Genomic DNA, 17475 nt, shown 5'->3' on the forward strand with positions numbered 1-17475 from the left:
GCATGCACGCTGGTTTAGCTTAAACCAGTACAACTTCTGTGGGTGAACAAGCCCACACCGTGAAAGGGATCTGTGCAGCATAGCACACTCTGGATATCCAGGCTCCATTACATCCAGTGACTGGCCCCTTTACACACATACTTCAAGTGAAGTTAGACCTGGTAGTAGGTGTCAGACTATATAAATCCTGGGGTGGTGGGCACAGCCTATTTAAATTGATCCCCGGTTGGCAAGTGGAGCCCACCACAACAACAGAATTCCTGCCCCCTTAAATAGGGTGAGGCTACAGAGCCCAGGTAGGTGTCAAGTTCACAGCCCTGGCATCAGATGTACTGTCTATTGGCAAATGGGCAGTGGCTAGGCAATACGCCATAGAATCAAAGAACCATAGTGTTAGAAGAGACCACAAGGTCAGCTAGTCTAACCCTCTGGGAAGATGCAGGATTTGTTGTCTCTAAACCATCCAAGATAGATGGTTATCCAGCCTCCTGCTGAAAACCTCTAGGGAAGGAACTTCCATGACTCCCCAGCGTAGTTTGGTCCATTGTCCTATTGTTCTTACATCCAGCCAATGTTCTTCATCCTGCACCTACACGGTGAGAGAGTCAAGTTCTATGTTTGGCCTCTCTGCCAAGACTGCCACTGTGACTTGCGTGATCTGGACACCTGCCCACTGGGAATGAATCTGAGCCCCTCCTCACCTCCCACTCATTTTTCATAAGGCACCACATCACTCTTCAATTATGGTTACCTTTGGTTGCTAGCCAACTTTGCAAAACAATGATCTAGAGGTACAGTGCCATCAGACTGCAACAGGTGACTGGGCTCAATGGGAGAAATCGGAAAGTAACCAAAACTCTGCCCAACAGATCTTCATTCTGTGATGGGACTTGAGTATGTCCATGGGATAGGGGTTGAGCTATGGAGCCTGTGACTTCCTAGTTGCCACTTCAAATCTTGGTCAGGATCACTCTGGCTGACAGTCAGCTGTGGACTGTCTGGTGGTCTAACAGAAAGGAGGTTCCGAATCCAGTTGTTGATGCCCACATTACAACCAATATTAATTGGCTGTTGCTGCAGAGAGATAAGAGATCTGCAACCAAATTGTCCATGGAAACTTAACTCACTTCTCATCGCTATAGGTGGCCTTTCCGGGGCAAGGGACAGCAGCACAATAAAGGTATCTAGATACTTAGAGCCCCCATCACCAAGCATCCAGGAACTTCACCTACATTAGCAAAATCTTTTCTCACAACACCCCTGTGTGGAAGGACTATCAACCTAATTTTACAGCTGAGGCGCAGAACCACAGAGAGATTCAGTGACTGGCCCACAGTCATGGAAAATGTCTGCGGCAGAGCCAGGAAAAGAATAAAGATCTCCTGAGTTGTCCTCAAGTGCTCTAACCTCTGGACCATCCATGCTCTGCAGCCGGTGCGGTTGCAGTCCATGCTCTAGCTGCTCTTGAAGTACGTCAAGTGAAGAATGTTCACACAGCTCATACAGAACTATTTTGCTGGAAATTAAATCCCTCCTCCATCTCCTTTCTACAGCTGCCAATTAGCCTCCCCATTCCTCTCCTTTGCCCATAGCTTGCGCTCTCCCCCCCGCCCCCTGTCCCTTCACTAAGCCCCATTAAAGCCCAGAAAGCATCTGTTTTAATTAGGCAACAATTGTTCTAACCAGAAAAACATGCACTGGATTTACAGCAGCTTGGGACAAGTCGCCTGGGCCTGTGGTCGCCACCTGACCCCGTATCGGAGTGATGCAGCGTATGCCCCTCCCGCAGCCCCAGGAGGGCAGAGATCAAATTGCTCTTTGGAATAACTGGGGATTAAGAAATGTTGTTTGAAATGTTGCCAGCTCATCCTTCAAAGGGTGAGGAGCCATCCCCTGGAGCACCCTGATGACAGAAGGCATCTTTCCTGCTTGCCTGGAGTTCAGTTTAAGAATCTCCCTCCCTCCCTCTTCTTTTCTGAATGAGCTCCAAAGGTTGATTTCCTGCATGCTTGAATAGGACCAGCTTGACACAGCCTGCCTTGGGATGAAATCACCAACTTGGCTTGCCTTCTGTCTGAAAAACAAAATCCTTCTGCAGGGCTTTCATCTAGGGAGAGGACAAGGATTCTAAAACACAAACAGGCCTCTGCCGACGGACTGATGTCTGAGTAAAGCTTCCACAAGCTAGCTATTCTCTTCAGGTTTTTAATAAACGTCACCCTGCTAAGATTTTTAATGCTTAAAAAAATTTCTCTTCTTGTTGCCTCGATAACTCCAAATTGAGGAAGAATGGCCAGCCAATTAAAATACAAAATACTGAGAGGTCAAATCTCGGTAGAGAGCTTCAGAGACTCTGTGGTATCAAAAATTGAAAAGGGATGCCATCCAAGTAGAAATCGTACATAGGGCAAGCAAAGTACAGGGCTGGAAGAGAGGAAGGATGGCCCAGTGGTTAGGGAACCAGCCCAGGATTTTGGACAGTTGGATTCAATACCCTGCTTCACCACAAACCTCCTCTGGGACCTTGGGCAAGTCACTTTAGCAGCGCTGGACCTCAATTCCCCATCTGTAAAATGGGGATAATAGCTCTGCCCAAAGTCACAGGTGTACTGTTAGAGTGTGAAGGGCTCAGTAATGGGGGGCCAGATATGTACCTAAGCACAGATAGAGAGAGGGGGCAGAAGGCAGCGGACACAGGCGAGTCATTAATCTGTCTCTGTTTCCCCATCTGCAAAACAGAGATAAAACAGCCTCTGTACTAAAAAAAACTTGTCACTCCTGGCCCAAAGGCTACTTGCCAGCCTCCTCCTGTAAGGGGAAAGAAACAAAGTATTTATAGTATTTACAAGTCCATAAAAATGTTTTTGAAAGCTGAAATATTTTGAAAAGCTGGGCTAATGCTGACCTACGCTGGGAAGGCGAGGGACTCAAAGCTGGAATTGCCCAAAGGAGACTATGAGAATTTGCTCCTAAAATGCATTAAAATTCAGTAGGAGTTAAAGGTGATTTAGGAGCACAACCCTCATTGAGTTTCAGGGCAAGTTGTGTGCCTCTGTCATGTAGACACTATTGAAAAACCCACCTGTAACTCCCACTGAGGGGAAGATTTTGGAAAGCACTTAAGGGATTTTAGGAGCACAAGTCCCATGCAGGAGTCCAGGGCAAATGGACACCTAACTCCCCATGGCACTTTTGAAAATCCCCCCCTGAATTTCTATGGAACTTGGGCATCTAACTTCCTGAGCTTCCTTTGATATCCCAGCCTAATTCCTTAGTGTTTTTGAAACACTTTTGGACTCTCCGACACCAGTGCCAGGCACTAGGGTTAGGGCCTATGATGGAAATGCCTGAATTAGAGGGAGGAACAGAAAGTTCTACAGGAGGGCAAAGTGTAACTGCAGTTAACTGAAAGTTGGGGTTTCCCCAAATCTTGGTTATGCCTCCGTTTGTGTCTTCACTGTTCTCTGACTGAGGCTAAACCTGGCTTGGCAGCAACTAAAACTACCAGAGTAGGACAATACAGGGGGCCAGTCTCCAGCTCTCCCATCGCTCCTTAGCAGTCAGAACACTGATGGAATTACTGAATGCCTGACTAACATGCTCATCCCTGCACTCCATGTTTGTTTACCAGCTGTGCTGTCTGGTCTGGAGATTTCCTCCCTCCCACCTACTGCTAATGATGACCAACCTACCCAAGCACAACTTTGACCTACCTGCCCTTTTCTGTGGATGATTACGAAAGGGAAAACAACAGGCCAGAGTGGTAATTCCTCTGCTCTTTTCTCATCCTGCCACTAGGGACAGTCAAGGATGTGCTGCGTTATGGCGTCAACCTACCAGGAAGCAAAGAACCTGTCATTCAAGCTCTGAAGATAAGGTGCCAGTCCACTGGCTCTTTTCCAGAAAGAGGCTGCTGAACTAGGGAAGAAATTAGGGTAGGAAAATGGGAATAAAAGATACAAGGATCTAAGGCAGTGCATCTCTTCCAGGGGAGGAGTGTGGGATAGAGGATGGGCAGAGAAAGGACTATGACTGAAGGAATTACCTATGAGGGTTCCCTTGAGGAACATACATCCATCTTCCCTGGTCCAATCAATAGACACACTCAAGGACACACTGTAGAATTAATGAACGGTGCACCGAGGAGGAAGTGGCATATCTTTTGTTGTTGTTGTTATTGCTTAGAGAACCCTCCTACTGAAGGTGCCACTCTCAAATGTAGCCAGAGTCACTCAACAGTGGTTGACGAATGGGTGGGGTGATGAACATGATGTCGTCTTGCACACCTGGGAGGTGGAGGCTTCTGCCCAGCATGTCATGAGCGTCTCAGTCGGGCAATGTTTGACCTGCTTGGGATGCTCAGGTTGCTGGAGTTGTGGTTCTGCACCCATATGGCGATGATGGCTTCTGTATCAGGGCCCTCCCCGCCCCCGCAAAAACAGACAAACAATTGTTGGACTTTTCCGAACTCCTGAGAATGAGATACATAGAACTTCAACCTGCAGGTAGCATCTAGGCAGCTCAACCTACGAAGGAGGCAGATGTCACTGCAACTAAAGGGCCACTTTAGGACATAGTAGCTTCATGGGCCTTGTCCCCACCCTCTGTGGGGCTGCAATGGGTGGCCTGTGAGCACTTGCAAAATGTGGGCAGACAGGGACTTTAGATACAGGGCTTGACTGATGGATTCTTTGCCTTTTGGCTTTCTGGCTGGAGGGGGCCGTAATGCTATACATCCTTGATTGTCCCTATAGGTCAGTGGTTTTCAACCTTTTTTTTCCATTTGTGGACCCCTAAAAATTTTTGAATGAAGGTGTGGACCCCTTTGGAAATCTTAGACATAGTCTGCAGACCCCCCCCAAGGGGTCTGTCGACCACAGGTTGAAAACCACTGCTCTAGGTCTGGTGGGAGAAGTTGGTCCTAAAAATCCCCTGTATACATGCCCATCAAATTACTTGCTGCAGGCATACAGAATTGCACACGGTTCCCCTAGCATGCAACAAAAAAGCATCTCAGAGCCATCCCAGCGGCACGGCTCCTTTTTCATAGATCTCCCATTCAAGCACCCCCTCAACCCAACCCTGCTTAGCTTGGGAGAGCTACTCGGGCCACAGCACAAGGCTCTGTGATTGTGGCAGGATGGGACTGTGTTTAGTGGGTGTGCACAGCCCAGCTGCAGGCAATGCTGGGTTCAGCCCCTGTTATGTATGTGTTATGTTATGTATGTGTTATGTATGCCAGGGCTAATTCTTGCTTGCGCTTCTGCTGGTTGGAAAGAGGGGATCTGGGAGCGGCCATATGGTTATTATTGGTAGTGGGGAGGCATGTGGCAGGGAATCACATTTTCCTTTGGGCCACATTCAGCCTGCACTTGTTTATCATGGGGGAGGGACTGGAAAAATCATTGACTCACAGTCAGGAACAAAACATCGCAGCACTGAAGATGAAAACGGCTCGTTTCAATCAAGCTTTATTTGGTTGGTGCGGGGAGAGGGAACTCAACATTTTAATGGGGAAATTTGGCAGCTGCACGTTGTTCTTCCTGAGCCGAGCATGTGGGAGGGACGGATCCCAGTGCCAGTTCTCTTTGGGGGTCTTCCACCAGTTTCGCTGCTCTGTACTATGCGTGGTTTAACTCCCACAAAAAAACAAACCAAAACAAGGCTCTTTGCTCCTGAAGCTGTGTTTATTTCTATATTTCTGTGTCTATAAAGCTGGCTAGATCCTCAGGCTCAATGGGTAGTGATCAATGGCTCCATGTCTAGTTGGCAGCCGGTATCAAGCGGAGTGCCCCAAGGGTCGGTCCTGGGGCTGGTTTTGTTCAATATCTTCATTAATGATCTGGAGGATGGTGTGGATTGCACCCTCAGCAAGTTTGCAGATGACACTAAACTGGGAGAAGACGTAGATACACTGGAGGGTAGGGATAGGATACAGAGGGACCTAGACAAATTAGAGGTTTGGGCCAAAAGAAATCTGATGAGGTTCAACAAGGACAAGTGCAGGGTCCTGCACTTAGGACGGAAGAATCCCATGCACCGCTACAGACTAGGGACCGAATGGCTAGGCAGCAGTTCTGCAGAAAAGGACCTAGGGGTGACAGTGGATGAGAAGCTGGCTATGAGTCAACAGTGTGCCCTTGGTGGCAAGAAGGCCAATGGCATTTTGGGCTGTATAAATAGGGGCATTGCCAGCAGATGGAGGGACGTGATCGTTCCCCTCTATTCGACATTGGTGAGGCCTCATCTGGAGTACTGTGTCTAGTTTTGGGCCCCACACTACAAGAAGGATGTGGAAAAATTGGAGATAGTCCAGCGGAGGGCAAGAAAAATGATTAGGGGACTGGAACACATGACTTACGAGGAGAGGCTGAGGGAACTGGGATTGTTTACTCTGCGGAAGAGAAGAATGAGGGGGGATTTAGTAGCTGCTTTCAACAACCTGAAAGGGGGTTCCAAAGAGGATGGATCTAGACTGTTCTCAGTGGTAGCAGATGACAGAACAAGGAGTAATGGTCTCAAGTTGCAGTGGGGGAGGTCTAGGTTGGATATTAGGAAACAGTATTTCACTAAGAGAGTGGTGAAGCACTGTAATGCGTTACCTAGGGAGGTGGTGGATTCTCCTTCCTTTGAGGTTTTTAAGGTCAGGCTCGACAAAGCCCTGGCTGGGATGATTTAGTTGGGGATTGGTCTTTCTTTGAGCAGGGGATTGGACTAGATGACCTCCTGAGGTCCCTTCCAACCCTGATATTCTATGATGATTCTATTTCAGCTACCAAAGGGTTTTTGAAATGTCCGGATCAGAGGTGCGGTCTGATGTGAAATCTTAGATCTGCAATCGCCCCCAAGCTATAGCAAATGTTCAGGCCCAGCTCTGAATTAGAACTTTGCATGTGGCCCTTACCTGTGAGATAGATATGGCCAGGCCCAGGAGATAGAGCACAAGATTGGTGCTCAGGAGACCCCAGCTTTCCATCAACTTCCTTGCAGATGGGCCTAGTCGTGTCAATCTCTGAGACTCAGTGTCCCATCCGCTTTGGGGCAGAGTTAGCAATGCTTATCCACTTCATTAGAGAGCTTTGTGATCCACAGTAGAAAAGCATTAATAGCGTGAGATATTCCAAGGGGACAAACCACAGTCCCGGATACCACACCTCTGACATCTGTAAAAATATTTCTATGCACATCCATCGGGACCCCCAGCTCCAACAACTAGAATGAAAAGCTCCTGCATGGTGAAAATATTTTCCCTTCCCTCCACATGACACAATTCTCAGAGAAGGATCCTACCAAGTGTTAGGTAAGCTTCCCAGACCATCCAAAGTTGGTTCAAAACAAGGATTGCTTATCCAAAGCTCAAGTCTGCAAAACTGGGCTGGCAAGCTCACAAGAACGGCTCTCCCCAGTTAGGTTTCTGGTGCTTCCTGGTCCTACTGAGAGTGGTTGAGAACAGACTCTCCATATCACGCCAGCCCCAACCAGAGCACAGAAGTCATTCTCTCCCCCCCCCCAATTAAAACAACAGGGGGAAATTACCCCACATTTGTGCAAGTCTCCAAGGGTATGTGTCCACCGCAATCACGGGATGGGACTGTAGCTTCCCTAGACCTACCCAAGCTAGCTTTAATTGGGCCAGCTCAGGGACTGGAGAAGTGAAGCTGCAGCAGCATGCAAGTAATCACCCGGGGTCCTGAGTGAACTTGAACAGTCCATGCTGGAGCGCATGCTGTCATGGCTTCACTTCGTCTGGCACCCGAGTTAGCTAGCTTGGGTACGTCACCACAAACTGCAGCCACCCCTTGTGATGCAGAGTAAACATCCCCTATTATTGCCTACTGCCCCATTTACACAGACCTCCGAGCTGCGCTTATGCATGGTAAAATGAGGCTTGACGAAGGGCGTTAAGCTCCCTTGCGAGGCTCCAGCAGACAACGCCTAAAGGGGATCTGAACTGGGTCTAAGTTCTGAGCAAGGATTGAGCCAGGAGGTCCTCCTTTTCTTTTTGCGAATACAGACTAACATGGCTGCTACTCTGAAACCTGAGGATTCTATTGTATCCAGTTCCATTTGCCCACCATGAACGCTGCCAGGACAATATGAGCACGGAAAGAACATCAGTGTTTTCAGTTGTAATTCGCAGCTCTCCTTTCTGGCCTCTCTTATCTCACAGCAGGCAAACACATGAACAACGGGAAGAGCCAGAGCTCCAAGTCCCTTCAAGCATGTCCCCACAAAAGTGGGAAACTTTGTTTCTGCTTCCATTTCTTGCTGACATCACACAAGACTAATCTCTCCCCTCCACCCCCAGAGATCCTAGAACAGTGAGTGTCTCACACAGCTGAAGAGGTTCCTATCCTGAAGTGCAACAAACAGGAAAGAGGAATGAAACATCTGGAAGAAGCAGCTGGTTCTCATCTCTGTAGACCATGTGTTCAGCACATACTCTATACCTGCCAAGGCTCATCTACCTACAAAGAAACAGAATGTGGATGCCCAGACAAAACCAAGCCTGTCAGAAATGAGCTTTTGTTACAGGTTCTTTAACGAGCAGGCACATTGATGATCTCTTCATGTAATGCATAGAATACTCTGCAATTACACTGTGCCTTTCATCTGACGATCGCCAAGTGCTTCCACAAAGCACTTGGTTATATAGTAAGCTGGGAAACCAAGGCCCAGTAAGGTTACACAACTTGCTCTTTATATCACAGGTAGTCAGTGGCAGAGCCAGGTAGAGAATCCCTGGGCTCTATGTCAGCCAATCAGCGGAGGGGAGCACAACACACCTCCCAATCTATGCAGGTACTTACCTGGCTTCCCTCACCAGAGAGTCTGAGCAGCCCACAATCATGAACGGATTTATCCTCATTGCACCACCGAGAGGCAGGGAAGTGCTATGGGGAACTGAGGCATGGGGTAGATTAACTGTCTTGGCCAAGGACGAATTGATCCCAGGTCTCTTGAGGCTCAGCCCAGTGCCCTCCCACTAGACCTGCCTTTCTTCCAAGCCAGGTGTCCCACATGAGGAAATGGACTACCTCTTTTGCCCAACCAACATCAGTCAGGGCATGAGAGACTAGGAGATGCAGGTCTTCTCTGGGAGAAGAGAAGTCACTGCAGAGCAGCATGTCCCATCTGCCAGATGGGAACAGAGGAATCATGGGGTCAAGGAGGAGGCAGTTCCACCCAGGCAGCACTACCTATGGACAGAAGGAGACGGAGGTGCAGGGAAAGGAGTGGCTCCCATCCGTACTCAACTAAATTGAGCCCCAGCACTCAGGCTCATGGATGTTTATAGGTCAGCTCTGCTTGTATTGATCTAGTTCAGTCATTTCTAACACAGTCACGGCGCTGCCAAGCAGCAGCTGTGGGAGTCGCACAGAAATAATCCCAGCCTCAGCTTCCGGGGCATCATAAATTGTGAGCATCGTCAGCCAGCAGAATCCTGAGATGAAATTATTTCCTCTGCAGTTGATTATTTCCAAACCTTTCCAGCCCTTACGGCACTTGTGAGACAGACTGAATTGACAGCCCTGCAGAATTAGGCACTCCGGTTAGCCAGCGAACAGGTATAGCCCAGGCAACGGTAATGCAAGTGTCCACCCCCCTCTGTCCCTGCTAATGTGCTGTTACCCTGAACTGGACAGACCCAAATCAGGGGAATGATGGGAGTCCAGGCTCTGTGGCCATTCAACTCATTGGGCTCTCTGCAGAGGCTGCCAAGAAGGGGGTGAATTAGAGACAGCTGAAGGGATGATTCTTACAACGTGGATGCCCAGCAACTGGACTGAGAATCCACCAACTCATTCCATGTAGGCTACAGAACAACCATCAATTGGTCACAGTCACTCCCAGTCTGGTCTGGCTGTAAACCAGCGACCTCAGGGTAAAAAGTTCTATCACCTTGACCCATTCAGCTTTGCAGTATCTGGTATTCAGCTGTACCACACAGGAGACTTAGCTGTTTGGGTCATTTAGTCACACTTACTGTCATGGTAGCAAACACACATCTTAGTCATTGGCAAGGATGGGAAGGGACAGACAGAAAACACATGACAGGGAAGCAGCGTTCTGATCGACTGTGGCATGAGCAGGGGGTTAACTGTAATTCCCTTTGCTGCAGTTCCCATGCTATGCAACTCAGCATCCCCCTCTGAAACGCCAGTGCTCCAAAATGACGTCCCTGGTGCGTGGGGCCAAACCCAACATGGATTTTGCCCTCCCCCCCGACATCTGAGAGCACTCCTGGAGTGAAACAGACCTAGTGCTGATGTTTAGCGTAGCCAGACACACATCTTCTTGTGCTGACACAGAGCCATGAAACCATTGTGCTTTTAAGAATTTCCCCTCACTACCAGACACTGCTTTTCAATATTTGGCCTTAAATCTTCTGCTGTATTTGATTAACCTGACCCAGCTGTTTTCCACTCACAACAAATCATAAATCTATATGCTTGTGTGAGACAGTGTGTGTCTAATAATGTGTGTCTGAGGATCTGTCCATCCACATCTGAATGTGTCCCTGCATGTGTGGAAAAATTGCAAACGTGTAAGTCCAAGTGGGCAAGAAAAGTTGAAACGTGGATGAGACGATGGCTGATGCTGTGCATGTACCAGTATGCAGGGATCGGGGGGTGGGGGTACTGATCTCCATGAGTCCGTGCATGAGTTAATATACCTGTATGTCTGTACACATACATACGAATGTACGTTTATGTATGCTCACGCATGTGAGCATGAGAATGGGTGCCAGGGGTTGCATGAGTGTGGTGCGTTTGTGTGTGTGTGTGTGTGGATGTGCACATGTCTAAGCCCGTACAAGAGAGAGTGCGTGAGTCCATGCCGGAGGGTGTGCATTCCAGGCACGGTGCGCAGGTTACAGTGCGTATGACTGTTCATGCGGGGGGGGGGGGGGGGGGGGTTCAATCAGCAACTGACTGTTGTGTAGCTAGGGTTCTCTGCACCCCATATTGTTCAGAAAAGGAAGAAAAATGGCTGATGAAAAATGTTACTATATACATTTTTTCCAGAAATAAAAAGCATTATTCAACGACTATAAAAGGCAAAAGTTTGGATGAAGGAGAAGAAGAGGATTTGCCAAGTTGTTTAAAAAAAAAAAAAAAAAAGAAGGAGCAAGTTGCTGCCAGCTCCTGGCATGTGTATTCTCGCTTGTATAAATCAGTCTCCCTAGACCTATGGTAGTTCTTGCTGATGGACTATCAAGCTCCTTGGCTAGATGAACGGGACATATGCTTTATATGCACTTACAGAATAGTAAACTGTTATTAAAAGTGGAAAAAAACTCACAGTCTGATTTACTTGCGGTTTTGCCTGCCCCGTTGTTTTAGCATAGAACAAACATCTCCATGCACTGAGCGGAGTGGAAGCAGAGAGATTGTACGTGGAAAACTACAGGCTACCTCCTCTGTGTGGAAGCACTTGATGTGTTACAGATGCAAACTGAAACAAAGCAAGAACAACCTGTCCCCCGCAACACAAAAAAGAAAAGCCAAACCAAAACAACCCCCGCTACCAGGGAATATTAAATCAAGAGATGAGCTCATGCCACTAAATTGTGTCAGTTTCCAAACAGCCCAAAGCAAACAGGGGCTTGGTTCACTTTGCTATGAAGTCAGGGTACACCTGCAAACCTTCTGACCTTGCGCATGGGTTTGGATGAGCCACCCCCAAGAAGTCTGGCGGTGCTTAGATCCAGGGTTTGGTGTTGGGTCCATATCTCTGTAAACCCAACCACTAGATTTGGAGTGGAAAAATCCAGTGGGCTCAGCTAGCCGCTAATGGCTCTGCATTGCCAAACTGGAGAGCCTGGGCTCCTGGACAGGCAGGGTCTGAGTGCACTGAGGAGGCAACACACTCAGGCAGTGGAAGGAGAGGGTGCCTCATGCTATGGGACAATTGGGGAAGCATGGATGGGCTCCCATGGGTCTCTTAGGTCGGTGCTGGGTGGATCATAGTCCATCTGGCTTATTTTGGGAAGAAAAGGGCATCAAAAGCAGGAACATCAGAAAGGATTTTCAGGGCTCCAAACGGGACATGGGGGAAATAAACATACAATGAAGTACTGAAAACCTGACCTGAGCAGACTGGTTCTCTCTGTACAGAGTCTGGCCCCATCCCATGTTACCGCTCATTCCACTTTATCAGTCAACGTGCTGCATGTACATACTTACCACTCGGGGCTTGTGTGGCTGTTACCTGCTAGGGCCAACCACGAGAGACCCCAGATGTGTGGAGGACAGTTGTTCTCGTCAGGCTCATCAGCCCTGTGCATGCCATTAGGAGTCTGCCAGCTTTCCCGTTCGATGCTTCTGTTTTTCCAGGCTACACATGTCAGACCAATTCACCCTGGGCAGTCACTTGGCATCTACAATATCAATCCACATGCCAAGTTTTTAGAAAACACATCAGAGTAATCTGTCAAGGTATTTGAGTTTATAGGAATAAGTAAAACCCACTTTGTTTTTCAAATGCTGTTTTTGGCAACTAATTCGAAACCAACGTAGCTCTTAAAACATGGAATTTGATTGCTCAGAGCAGAGCCATGCAAAACCCAGAATGCCTCTGTATGTAGCCCGTGAGATCCTGAGAGCACAAACTATACCTCCTTGTATGTCTCGTACCACTCTGCGCACACTGTGTGTTAATGAGTTTGGTGGATCTCAATAAACAGGCGCCTACATCACCAAGAAAAAGGACCCTGGCAACTGGCACTTGTGACGCCGTCCCATTGGCGCTCCAAGGACAGAATGACCAGTGATCTGCTCAGTCTAGGTCATTTCAGGTCAGGGTTGAGGCAGAGCAACGAGGCAGTCTGGAGAAACTTGCACTACAGTGGTCTCCGCTGTAACCTGTTCTGTGGAGGAAAATCAGTCCCCAGGGCTGTGTCAATCTTTCAGCAGCTCTAAATTCATAGGACGTATATAGTTTTATAATTTATATTGGTGTGACCGGAGTCCCAGGGGAGCCAACTGAGGTCACTTGATTAGGGTGAACTGCAAAGAACGGGGCAGACAATCCCCAAAGCTGGTGGATATTCCAACACTTAGATTTACCAAACCAGCACAAAACAGCTTCTGTAATACCTTACTGGTTACCCAGAAGCCATCAATGCAGTTCTCTTAAAGTAACCCAGCCTCAGGCCTTCACCCAGACACCCAAGTCAAATACGATGAGGATTACTGAAAATCTTATTCATCATATAAAAAAGTTCTACCAATCCTAAAGGATTGGACACATTACCTCCCAAGTTAATGAATATTCTAGATCTTACCCAAATATATGCTTACAGCCAATTCTTACTAACTACTTACTTACTTACTTACTTACTAACTAGACTAAAATTTATTTAAAAAGGAGAGAGTGAGTATTGGTTAAAAGATCAGTATACATACAGACTTGAGTACAATCTTGAGATTCAGATTCATGGCAGAGATGGAGAGCTTTGTAGATGCAAAGAGTTATTTCCAAAATAGTTCATAGGTTATAGTCCAGTGTTTATATTCAGAGTGGTCCAGAGTCCAGGATCTCAGTCCTTGTGGCTTAGACTTCCCCTGCATGAAGCCTCAAGCAGATCTGAGATCACAGGATCAGGACCCAAGCTATTACTTTTATACAGTTTCAGGCTCTCTTGTGACAGCTCAGAGTCCTTCATGAACAATAGGCACTCATGGGAAATTTGAAGTGGACCCATTTCCTAAGCATCGCAGGTAATTATTAACATAAGGCAATTGCCTGTTTTTCCACCATTCACAGATGGGAGATGAATACAGCATATTCAAAAGGGAGATGAATACAGCATATCCTATGTTTACAGTTAATTTAAATGTTAAGATGTCCTTTTGATCTCTGAAGTAACAGAATACAGCATAGACAGGGACTGTTTGATTACATTGTTGACCACTACCATATATATGTAAATAAAGAAAAACACAAACATTATCTCTCCATATGTCTTTAAGGGTTGAATTTAAGTTATTTATCCTGCAGGATGCTTAACGCTTTCCAGTCATGCGTCACAATTGGATATGTCCTTAATCACACATTTCCACCAGCCAGGCAACATCACACATTTTTATGGCTTGCTTATTATAGCCATGTTTGGAGGACACCGCTTATGAAGGGCTTTAAAGAAAATTCCTGCTGTAAGAAAATTGGAGAGTAACTCCTGACCCCTGGTGAGCTCTCACTCAAGTAAGCAATCAAAGGAGCAACTAAAAATAATCAGCCAAATCATTATTATTATTAGCATGACAGTAGCACCCAGATTGTCCAGCTAAGATTGTGACCAGTCGTGCCAGTGCTGTACATACACCTAATAAAAGAGACTAAGCTCTTCAGGGCAGGTACTAAGTAGACAAGATGAAGGTGGGTGGGGAAACTGAGGCAGACAGGTGGCGTGACTTACCTAAGTTCATGCAGTGGCAGATGGCCTACTGAATTCCAATTCAGTGCCCTAACTGCTGGACCACGCTGAATATCAGTAGAAGAGAGAGTTGAAAGGTTAAGCAAAACTGCAAGAAATTACACAGGAATACTTCAAAACTATTTGCTTAAGTCAGGGACTTGACCTGCTGGAGGTGGCAGGATGCGTCTCCTGTTAAGATCAGACTTGCACAGACAATCAACATACTGCTGTGATCAATCCATTCATTTAGGTTTAATGCCAGGCCAATCACTGCAGTGTCCAAGTGACTAAACAGCACTAGTGAGGACATGTTGCAGCCAGAACATGAACGTATCTAGGGTGAAATTCACCCCCGAACAGAGGGCCAGCACAACGCCCATGCACCACTTACATCCTCAAAACAGGGCTTAAGTGGGATTTAGAAAATACAGAGGGGCGAATTTTACCCTTAGCAAACACATTCATAACAGCACCCTTAAGTGTGGCCTTTACATTGACACAGCACCTTTCCTCCAAAGATCTCAAAGAATTTTGCAAATAAAGGCAAGGTCTCATTATCCTCATTTTACACAGGCAAGGACTGACGAAGTGACTTACTCAAGTCACACAGCAAATTGATGGCAGAGAACCCAGGCCCCCTGAGTCCACATCCCCTGATTTAAATGCCATAGAACTCCACCTCTGGGAACTATTACAAAGTAGGGTCTTGTCATTTAAACAATAAACAGCAGAAAACCAAATGTAACTGAACAGATTCAAATCAAATAAGAACATCTACATTGCACAGAGACACTAAATTCACTCAATTAGTTTATCCGGCTCCCTCTTGAACGGTGTGGCTGTGCACAGGACATAAAGGGCTAAAGGAAGTGTGGAAGAATGAGGTTAATCGGGGTCTGTTTGGAAAGGGATTTGGATTGCTTGAGTTGATTCAGTAAGCAGCACGCAGTAGAACATGTCACGGGTAACTGTGCTAATGAAACACCTCTGGAGACAGAAAAGCATAAATTCAGTCTTGGCTTCCTAGGGTATGTCTACACTGCAATTAAACGCCCGCCGCTGCCCCATGTCAGCTGAATTGGACTCAGGCTCCCCTCCCCAAGTCCCAGAGCCCGGGTTTGAACATCTACACCGCAGTTAAATACCCCCATAGTCCACGCCCTGCAAGCCTGAGACAGTTGGCACAGGCCAGCCATGTTGACTTGAGCTCCACTCAAAAACCTGGAAATGTTTTTCAGATGGCAAAAGGCAAACAAAGGGGGAATTATATATATATAGGCCATATCCTCAGTAGGTGTATCTCCATTGTAGGCAATGGACCTGGCTGATTTACACCTAGCTCCCATGTTAAAAAATTTTAAAAAGTGTTTTAAACAAAGTAAACAAAACTGACATAAAAATGAACTATTAAACACCACCGCCCTGTTTCAGACTCAAATGTGTCTAGCTCTTAAAACAAGGTTCTCCCTTTAACATAAATAGTGTTTTTAAAGAGCAGCGCCTTTGGCCAACTATTCCTCAAGCAGCTTTTTCATCCAGGGTTTGCATTAACTTTGCAAAAAAGGTCAACCTGAAAGATTTTTATTTATTTAAAACATAAGCTCCCTAAAGGGATTCTTTTTTTGTTTGTCTTTTCCTTTAAATTTATTAATTTCAGCTCAATCAACTAAGAGGTTACATAACAGTTGTTTATAATTATTGTCACGTCAACCCTGAAACTGATCACTATAGCTCCAACGTTACATAAAGGCATTTTTTGTTAAACTGTGGGAAAGATGAAGTCTGAACTTGGAGGGGATTTTTTTTCTTCCTTTTTTAAAGTTCTGTTGTCTATTATGCAGTGCTTCAGACTCTTCTTTCTGCGGGATTTTATTCTACAGTTCATGGGTCTGTTTTCATGTAAATACACACTAACAATAATATAAAGAAAAGGAGTACTTATGGCACCTTAGAGACTAACCAATTTATTTGAGCATGAGCTTTTGTGAGCTACAGCTCACTTCACTGATGAAGTGAGCTGTAGCTCACGAAAGCTCATGCTCAAATAAATTGGTTAGTCTCTAAGGTGCCACAAGTACTCCTTTTCTTTTTGCAAATACAGACTAACACGGCTGTTACTCTGAAACCTAACAATAATATAGTTTCCATCTCTCTCTCTCTCATGCCTCTCTATTCAATGCAGAACATAGGGTCTTCATCTCTGCCTTCCCTCTTTGCTGGGCTCCTGCTGCAATCTTAGCTTCTTCCCATGTAATTCTGATAGCTTTCTATTCTGCTTCTATTGTGCGTTTCCATGTTATCTTGGTCCACCTTATTGCCGCTTCTTCTGGGGTTTCCAGTCCAATATCTAATGTAGTTTCCATGAAGCCCTTTAAAAACTGAAGTTCAAGATCGCTCAGATGAAAACAAGTTAGAGAAGCTACTCACATTAAGGCCCCAAATCAGCAAAGCACGCAAGCACAAGATAACAGTGTGTTGCTGAATAAGGATGATTTGAAGCACGTGGTTAAATGCTTTGATGAACTGGGGCTGCAGTGGCTGCTCCTGGTCCTTTGAAGCCAGTGTCAGTGTTACCCATTGCCTTCAACGTGCAGGGTCAAGCTTTTAAAAGGGGGTCATTTTATGCCGTCATGGGAAAAGCACTAAAGTTGGAGGTGGAATATATGATCCTTTTTGGGAAAAAAAAAAAAGGTGTTTCCATTTTTTGTCAAAATTTCATTTTCATCAGAATGTTTCAGGAAACTCGTAGTGATTTGACCATGAAAGCAAGACCCGTCTCCTCTATCATCCATGCTCTATTTCACATGACATTTGTTCTCAGCTGGGAGTTTCTTTTCCCTGGGGAATAACATCCACCAACCCTTCCATTGCATTCTATGTCTATCACCTTGGCAGCAGACCCACAGCCATCAGCCCTTGGACATAGTCTTAATCATATCTCCTAGAACAGGGCACTGTCTCTTCAAGGCTGGAACGCACTGAAGTCATTAATACACTGACCCAACAAATATTGAGGGTCATATAACTAACCTTGGTATGAGCCAGTGCTG

The 17475-nt window shown here is 46.4% G+C and overlaps 1 protein-coding gene across 3 annotated transcripts in view; it reads right to left on the bottom strand.

Moving 5' to 3' along the window:
• Positions 1-17475, bottom strand: part of ZBTB44 (zinc finger and BTB domain containing 44) — a 154275-nt gene that overhangs the window by 78281 nt on the left and 58519 nt on the right. For 2 of the 3 annotated variants that reach the window (XR_012155950.1, XR_012155953.1), the window contains exon 6: positions 11308-12385. The exons of the other annotated variant lie outside the window; for it this stretch is intronic. The gene's annotated coding sequence lies outside the window, so the exon portion shown is untranslated. The remainder of the gene's footprint in view (positions 1-11307; positions 12386-17475) is intronic. 3 annotated transcript variants of the gene reach the window in all.

This window comes from Lepidochelys kempii, chromosome 22 (genome assembly GCF_965140265.1).
Source record: "Lepidochelys kempii isolate rLepKem1 chromosome 22, rLepKem1.hap2, whole genome shotgun sequence".
NCBI classification, from domain to species: domain Eukaryota; kingdom Metazoa; phylum Chordata; order Testudines; family Cheloniidae; genus Lepidochelys; species Lepidochelys kempii.